Genomic DNA, 7,426 nt, shown 5'->3' with positions numbered 1-7,426 from the left:
CACTCTCCACTCTAGTCCTCTGTGGCTATGTCACTGACTCTGGGCCCAAGAGTCCCCAGGTCTTGCCACACTGCTGGCCAACCAGGTCTCCACCTGGGTTCACAGGAGTCTTTTGAACATTGTAGGGTTTAGCTTGCATCTTCATTGCTGTTTTTCTCTCACTTCCCCTTATCAGTGACAACATTTATTTTTGTCATTCGGTTTATTTTACTAATACCATGTAAGCAGTAGAGCAAATGCTTGACATACTTCACTGCTAACAGAAAGGGTAGGGATCAGAGATTGCCCAAAGGCATTTTTGAAAGACATGCCTGGCAATCTCCTTTTGAAAAATCAGCCATTGGAAACCCTATGGAGCACAGTTCTACTCTGACACACAGTGGAATGAATGGCCATGCATCAAGTTAACTTCTTAGCATCTGGTTTTATGTTTAAAGCTTTCCTTCTGCTTATAGTCTCAGATGCACAAAGGTGAGGTGGGTTGCTCCAAACAAAAGACACAGAGTTAGAGAATCTTTTGACCAAAATCTGAACTTGAGTCCAGTCTTTCCAAAACCAAACCAAGCTTGCTGCCCTCTTGTTGATTCTGACTCATACAGAGTTGTTGTTGTTGTTAAGTACCGTAGAGTCGGTTCTGACTCATAGTGACCCTGCACAGGGATTCTGAGGCTGTAAATCTTTATGGGAACAGAATGCCTCCTCTTTCTCCCACAGAATCGCTGGTAGTTTTGAACTGCTGTGACCTTGAGGTTGGCAGCCCGACTGGTAACCTCTACATTACCAGAGCTCCTCATACAGAGTAGAAATACCCTAAAGGGTTTCCAAGACCAATGTTTTTTTCCATATTCAGTTTATTGAACTGTCTATTAGACAGTGTACATACCTTCCTTCCCTGCTTTAAGTCAGTGTGATGATTTTCCAACATAAACGACATAAAGAGAAGCTTGGTTAGGAATGAAATGAAACAGCCAAAAAAAAGTATCACTGATGCCTTTTTAAAAAACCAACATTTTCGCCAGTTATATTCAAATGAAACCACACACACGGTATTTGCACTGCATGTGTCTTCATTGGATAGGGCGGTGGGCAGTTGCGAAGGGTCATGCCAAATCAATCCAGGAGATTTGTTCAGCTTCACATTGTCCAAAGGCCCTGGATCATAGATCCTAAGGTCATGAAATCCCAAATTATCATGGCTCCGTTGATGTCTGCAGTGCAGAATTTATGGCAATCTTCCTTGTCCACCTGCAGACAGACACTTGAGTGATGATGCTCTTCTGCTGCAGCATCTCCAAGGCTGTGTTGTGGTCCTCACTGGTGGCCCACTAGTCCATGTTGCAGAAGCACTCCATCACTGACATGTAGCGCTGGATGCTGTTTAGGAATGTGGAGTTTGGAGAGGAAGGTCAAGCAGTCACAGTCATATTAGTTAAAGAGCATCGGGTAGCAGTGGTGGCTAGTAGCCACGGTTCTGTTCTCTGAGACAAATGATACACTCAGGGGAGGCAGGAACTTGGTCTTCAGAGTTGACACCTGCACACTCTTTGCATCATTGACAATGGACACGGTGCTGTTGTGGCTGACCCAGGCCAGGCAACTCCCACTGGCAGAGAAGCTGACCCCGTGCACCCAGCCACCACTGCCGCTGCCGACCAGAAGACATATTGCTGCCTGCCCCATAGTGTCCTGGGTGGCTTCTCATCCACTTCTTTAATGTAGGCAGAAAACACCCTGCACTTGAAGTCACATGAGCTTGCTACCAGCAAAACATTATTGGGATGCCAGTCCAAGCTGAGGATTGTGGAGCAGGTTGGCTTCTTAATATGCTTGCTTACCCACCAGTCATTTTCAGACTCAAAGTAGCAGAGAAGAGCTGTGCTCTACTTTCCAAGGCAAATTTGTTCTCCAGTGGGGACCACTTCATAAAATTGGCCACGTGGTTAATTCTGAGAATCACCAGGGTGGGCTTCCAAACACCATCTTTCTGACTCCACATGGAGGCGTTGCGGTCTGTCCCTCAAGTGACGATGCAGTGGCTCTTGGGTGCCCAGTCGATACCTGTGATATGTCCATTGTGTTCCTGGAGTTCTTGAGCTTTCACCCACTGGCTCCTGTTCTTCTTATAGATGTGGTCTGGGTTCTACCCCTGTTACAGGCATGATAGGTGATTGGCTCTAGTAAAAACTGATACAGAGACATTATTCTTAGTGTTCTCAAAGGAAAGAAAGCTGGGATCAGGGAGGTCTGGTTCAGCTCAGAGCAGAGGATTTGTGAACTCTGGTTAGTTGATGCGACCAAGCCTCCAAGACAAATGTTTATGGAAGCTGACTGCCGCATCTTTCTCCTGAGGAGCAGCTGGTGGGTTCAAGTTGCTGAACTTCTGGTTAGCAGCAGAGTGCTTAATCACTACTTCTTACTCTAGTCTTGTTCTTATGTGCCATTGAGTTGGCTATTCTTGCTAAGTTCTGTGGAGTGCCTTTCAACTCATAGCGAACCTAGTTTAGGGTTTCCAAAGAGTGATTGGTATGTTTGAACTGCTAACCCAGTTAGCAGTTCAGTGCTTATCCTACAGCACCACGCCAAGACTCCAGCAACTTACTTTTGTATAGCTGTATTTGTTCTGATTTCTAGCACCTTAAGTACTTATTTCCCCTATGGCCAGTTATAATTGGTTAAGAGATTAAGAAGTATGGAAAAATACAAGAGAAATCAGTTCTCTACAGTTTGAGAAGGCAAACTGCAAAGTGGTGTTTAATTTGGGTAGCAGTTGTTGAGAAGGAGATATAGATCTATATGTTCCTTGGATCCGTTGTCTCTGAATTTCATGTAAAACAGTGTAAGATACAATTACAGTGTAATGGTCAAACTGCCACCCCACACTGAAATCAAAAATAAAAAACCCCTAAGCCCCCAAACCACAGAGGAGACCTATTCATATGAAGAAACACTGTTATGATCATCAGTCTTTCAAGAACATGGGATTAATTATCCCAGAAAAAATAACAATACCCCTACCCTATTTTCATGCTTCTGTGTATCTTATGGAACCAATTTACAAATCAAACCTTTTTACTTTGCAATTGTCAGCCTCATGGACCTCCTACAGAGATTGGGCTGGGCTGCTACTTTGGGAAAATACTGAAAAAAATACTTAAAAAATACTCAGAATTCTCACATAAGTAGCTAAATGTTTAAGTTTTCTGGATAGAGAAATAATCAACTTTTAACTTCTGAATAAGAAATTTGAGGTAAATGAGCAAATCTTTCTATTTTGTGATGCTTTGCAATAAATGTCATGCACAATCCTGCAGTAGAATGTAGGTAGTCTGGACGAAGACCAATCTATTAAGCCCAGCAGATGTCTGAAAGACTGAATCAGTGGAGAATATAATGATGCCTGGGTCTCACTCAGTCTCTGGGCAGTGCAAACAGTTAAGCACTTAGCTGCTAACAAAAGGTTGGTGATTTGGATCTACCCAGCAGTGCCTTGAAAGAAAGTCCTGGTGATCTGCTTCTTAAAGCTTGTGATCATTGTTGTTAAGTGCAGTTAACTTGGTTCCAACTCATAGCAGTTGATGTGGTTTGGTTTTGGACTTCACTCTGGACCAATTTAGAATGTCAGGATTGGGGAAGGGAAGCAGGACCAGAAATCTGTATTTTTATGAAGCTCCAAAGATGATTCTAATATACAGGTGTTGCTGTGGATAAGTGCCATGGAGTTGGTTCTGACTCATAGCGACCCTGTGTAGGGTTTCCAAGGAGTGGCTGGTGGCTTTGAACTGCTGACCTTGTGGTTAGTAGTCCAGTGCTATCCTACAGCATCACACCAAGACTCCTTTTTTTCCCTAAGCCCTCCAAATGCTTCTCATCCTCATCATAGTAAAATCTAAAGCCTTTCTAGTGTCCTGGGACAAAAATAACTTATAAAATGAGAAAGTAAGTAGACATTGAAAAAGTTAGAAAGAAAATTATACTACCTAGGTGTCTGCATAAATAAAGATATTTGAAAGCCAACTGTTATTCAATAATACTTTTCAAAAAGTAAGTAGAAATACTGGTAGTGGGAAAGATACTGTTAAAATTTTGGTTAAACTTTAGTTTGTTGTTGTTTGCTATCAAGATGGTACCAACTGATACCCACCCTACGGACCGTATGCACAAAAGAATGAAACACTGCCCAATCCTGGGCCAACCTCGCAATTGTTGCCACGCTTGAGCCCACTGATGCTGCCACTTTGCCAATCCATCTCACTGGGGGTCTTCTTCTTTTTCTCTGACCCTCCACCTTACCAAATATGATATCCTTCTCCAGCGACTGGTTCCTTCTGACAAATTTGAGAGATGAAGTTTGGCCATCCTGGCCTCCAAGGAGCACTCTGGCTGCACTTCTTCCAACACAGATCTGTTTGTTCTTTTGGCAGCCCATGGCACTTTCAATATTTTCCTCAAACACCATAACTCAAATGCATCAATTCTTCTACGGTGTTCCTTAGTCACTGTCCAGCTTTCACATGCATATGGGGTTATTGAAAATGCCATGGCTTGAGTCAGATGCACCTTAGTCCTTAACTTTGGTAGACAACATATATTATATTTTCTATGTCTAAACAAAACAACCCTGGTGGCATAGAGTTTAAGTGCTGGACTGCTAACCAGAAGATCAGAAATTTGAACCTACCAGCCACTCAGCAGGAAGAAGATTGTTCTCATTAAGTGCCATAGAGTCGATTCTGACTCATAGATACTCTGTATAGGTTTTCTGAGGAGCAGCTGGTGAGTTTGAACCACCAACCTTGCTGTTCAAACTGACCTTGTGTTCAAGTACTTATCCTACAGTGCCACCCCAAGACTCTGTAAAGATCACAGCCCTGGAAATTCTATGGGCTAGTTCTACTATGTGCTGTAGGTTTACACTGAGTGAGAATCCATTCACTGGCAATGGGTTTTTAATTTACTTTTTAAACAAAATAATAAGACAATAGTTATTAGTGGGAAGTATTCTTCATGTGGGAAAGGAAGCATGGTACTTTGGGAAATGTGGATGTTGGAGAAATTAAAATTTAGTCTTTAGAGGATTCTCATAGAGGACTGATGTATTTTCCAAAATTCTTTGTTGTGATGAGATGTGAAGGGTTATATTTTAAGTGCCAATTTGTAAACATAAGGATATGCATACCAAGGGAGATTTGAAATGCCACAAACCAATTTATGTGAAGCCACAGGGTTTGATGTGATTGTCCTTCATGGTTTTCATTTTCTCCCCATGTCTAAAGATATAATTAAAGTTCCCTGTTGTGAAAAGCTCAGATGACTTTACTTTTAGCTGTAAGAATAGCAGGCCTTGTGTTCCTAGTGCATTAGTTTCTGTAACAAAGCCTGTTGGTGATCTTCACAGATCACCATTAGAGGAAGAAGAAAAAAAATTCAGCTTTAACTTTTTTCTTTATGGGATTACCATGTCACCTGGTTGACACAAACAGTTAAGCACTTGGTGACTTCTTGGTTATTGAGTAGTGTTATAACAGAAATACCACAAATGGATAGCTTTAACAAAAAATTTTTATTTTCTTACTGTTCATTATTGTTAAGTGCCGTCGAGTCAATTCTGACTCGTAGCAACCTTGTCTAGGATTTCTGAGGAGCAGCTGGTAGGTTTGAACCACCGACATTGACGTTCAAACTGATCTTGTGGTCCAGCGCATTAGCCTGCAGTGCTACTCCAGAACCCCTCTCATAGTTTGTTGCCGTTCACAAAACTAAAGGGACTCATTTTCAGCATAAATAGCCTATCAAACAAAACTAAAAAGTGCACAAATAACAGAAGATGAATTAGATAAATGGAACTTCCTAAAAATTAAATACTTAACTTTCTTCAAAAGATTTTATCAAGAAAGTAAAAAGAAAACCTACAGACTGAGAAAAAAATAGTTCACAATAAACATATCTGATAAGGGTTTAATTTCTAAAATATATAGAAAACTTCAACCACTGAACAACAAAAAGACAAACAGTCCAATTAGAGAAAAAGAAAAAAAAGGACAAAGGACATGAACAGACACTTCACCAAAGAAGACATTCAGGCAACCAGCAAATACATGAAAAGATGCTTGTGATTATTAGCTATTGTTGTTGTTATTAAGTGCCTTCAAGTGGGTTCTGACTCACAGCAACACTTTGTAGAGTTTCCAAGGCTATAAATCTTAGGAGGAGGAGAAAGCCTCATCTTTTTCCCTTGGAGCAGCTGGTGGACTCAAACTGCCAACCATGTGGCTCCCAATCCGGTGATGCAAATCAAAACTACCATGAGACACCATCTCACCCTTGCAAAAATGACAGTGACCCTCCCCCCCACCTCCAAAGGAAATAACAAATGCTGGTGAGGTTGTGGAGGAATTGGTGCAGAGTGAGGAGGAATTACTTTTTGCATAGCAGACATTTGTTATTTTTGGTGATGGACAAACAAGATAAAATATAGGTGAAGTCAGTGCAGTCTGACCAAGTTAAATAATGACACTAAGAGGCATACATAAGAAATTTCAGTCCATGCTATAACATACATACCATTTTGCAACAACAGTAAAAACAACCAAAAACTATGCTTTGTTACATGGGTACATACTGAATGGCTATGTTGCTGTTGTTAAGTGCCTTTAATATTCTTCTCCAGCACCATAACTCAAATGCATCACTTCTTCTACAGTCTTCCTTATTCATTGTTCAACTTTTACATGCATATGAAGCTATTGAAAATACCATGGCTTGGGTCAGACATGCATTAATCCTCTTGAATATTTAAAGAGGTTTTATACAGCAGATATGTCTAATGCAATATATCATGTGATTTCTTGACTGCTGCTTCTATTTCTGTTGATGCTTAATCTGGCAAAATTAAATCTTTGACAACTTCAATCTTTTTTTTCCCTTTTATATGGATGTAATCTATATAGTGGTAAGGATTTTGTTTTCTTTACAATAAGGTGCGACCCATACTGAAAGCTGTCCTCTTTGATTTTTATCAGTAAGTATTTTAAGTCTTCTTTGCTTTCAACAAGCAAGGTTGTATCATATGCATACCACAAGTTGTTAATGAGCCTTCCTCCAATCCTGATGCCATGTTGTTCTTCCTATAATCCAACTTCTTGAATTATTTGCTCAGCATACAGATTGAATAAGTATGGTGAAAGAATACAACCCTGGTGCACAACTTTTCTGATTTTAAACCATTCAGTGTCCCCTTGTTCTGTTCAAATGACTGCCTATTGGTCTAAGTACAGGTTCCTCATGAGCACAATTAAGTGTTCCAGAATTTTCTTTCTCTGCTGTGTTGTCCATAGCTTGTCATGATCCACCCAGTGAAAAGCACAGGTAAACATCTTTCTGGAATTCTCTGCTTTCAGCCAAGATACATCTGACGTCAGCAATGATA

At 40.7% G+C, this 7,426-nt stretch overlaps 1 protein-coding gene and 1 pseudogene across 1 annotated transcript in view; one reads left to right on the top strand and one right to left on the bottom strand.

Annotated features, from left to right (window-relative positions):
* The window catches only part of PREX2 (phosphatidylinositol-3,4,5-trisphosphate-dependent Rac exchange factor 2), a 482,194-nt gene that overhangs the window by 31,935 nt on the left and 442,833 nt on the right, over window positions 1–7,426 (top strand). The gene's annotated exons all lie outside the window — the stretch shown is intronic.
* LOC102816696 lies at window positions 1,135–2,286 on the bottom strand (annotated as a pseudogene).

Source organism: Chrysochloris asiatica, unplaced genomic scaffold (assembly GCF_000296735.1).
Source record: "Chrysochloris asiatica unplaced genomic scaffold, ChrAsi1.0 scaffold00036, whole genome shotgun sequence".
Taxonomy (NCBI): domain Eukaryota; kingdom Metazoa; phylum Chordata; class Mammalia; order Afrosoricida; family Chrysochloridae; genus Chrysochloris; species Chrysochloris asiatica.
Note: the sequence above shows the minus strand (reverse complement) of the source record. Positions and strands in the feature narration are given on the sequence as shown.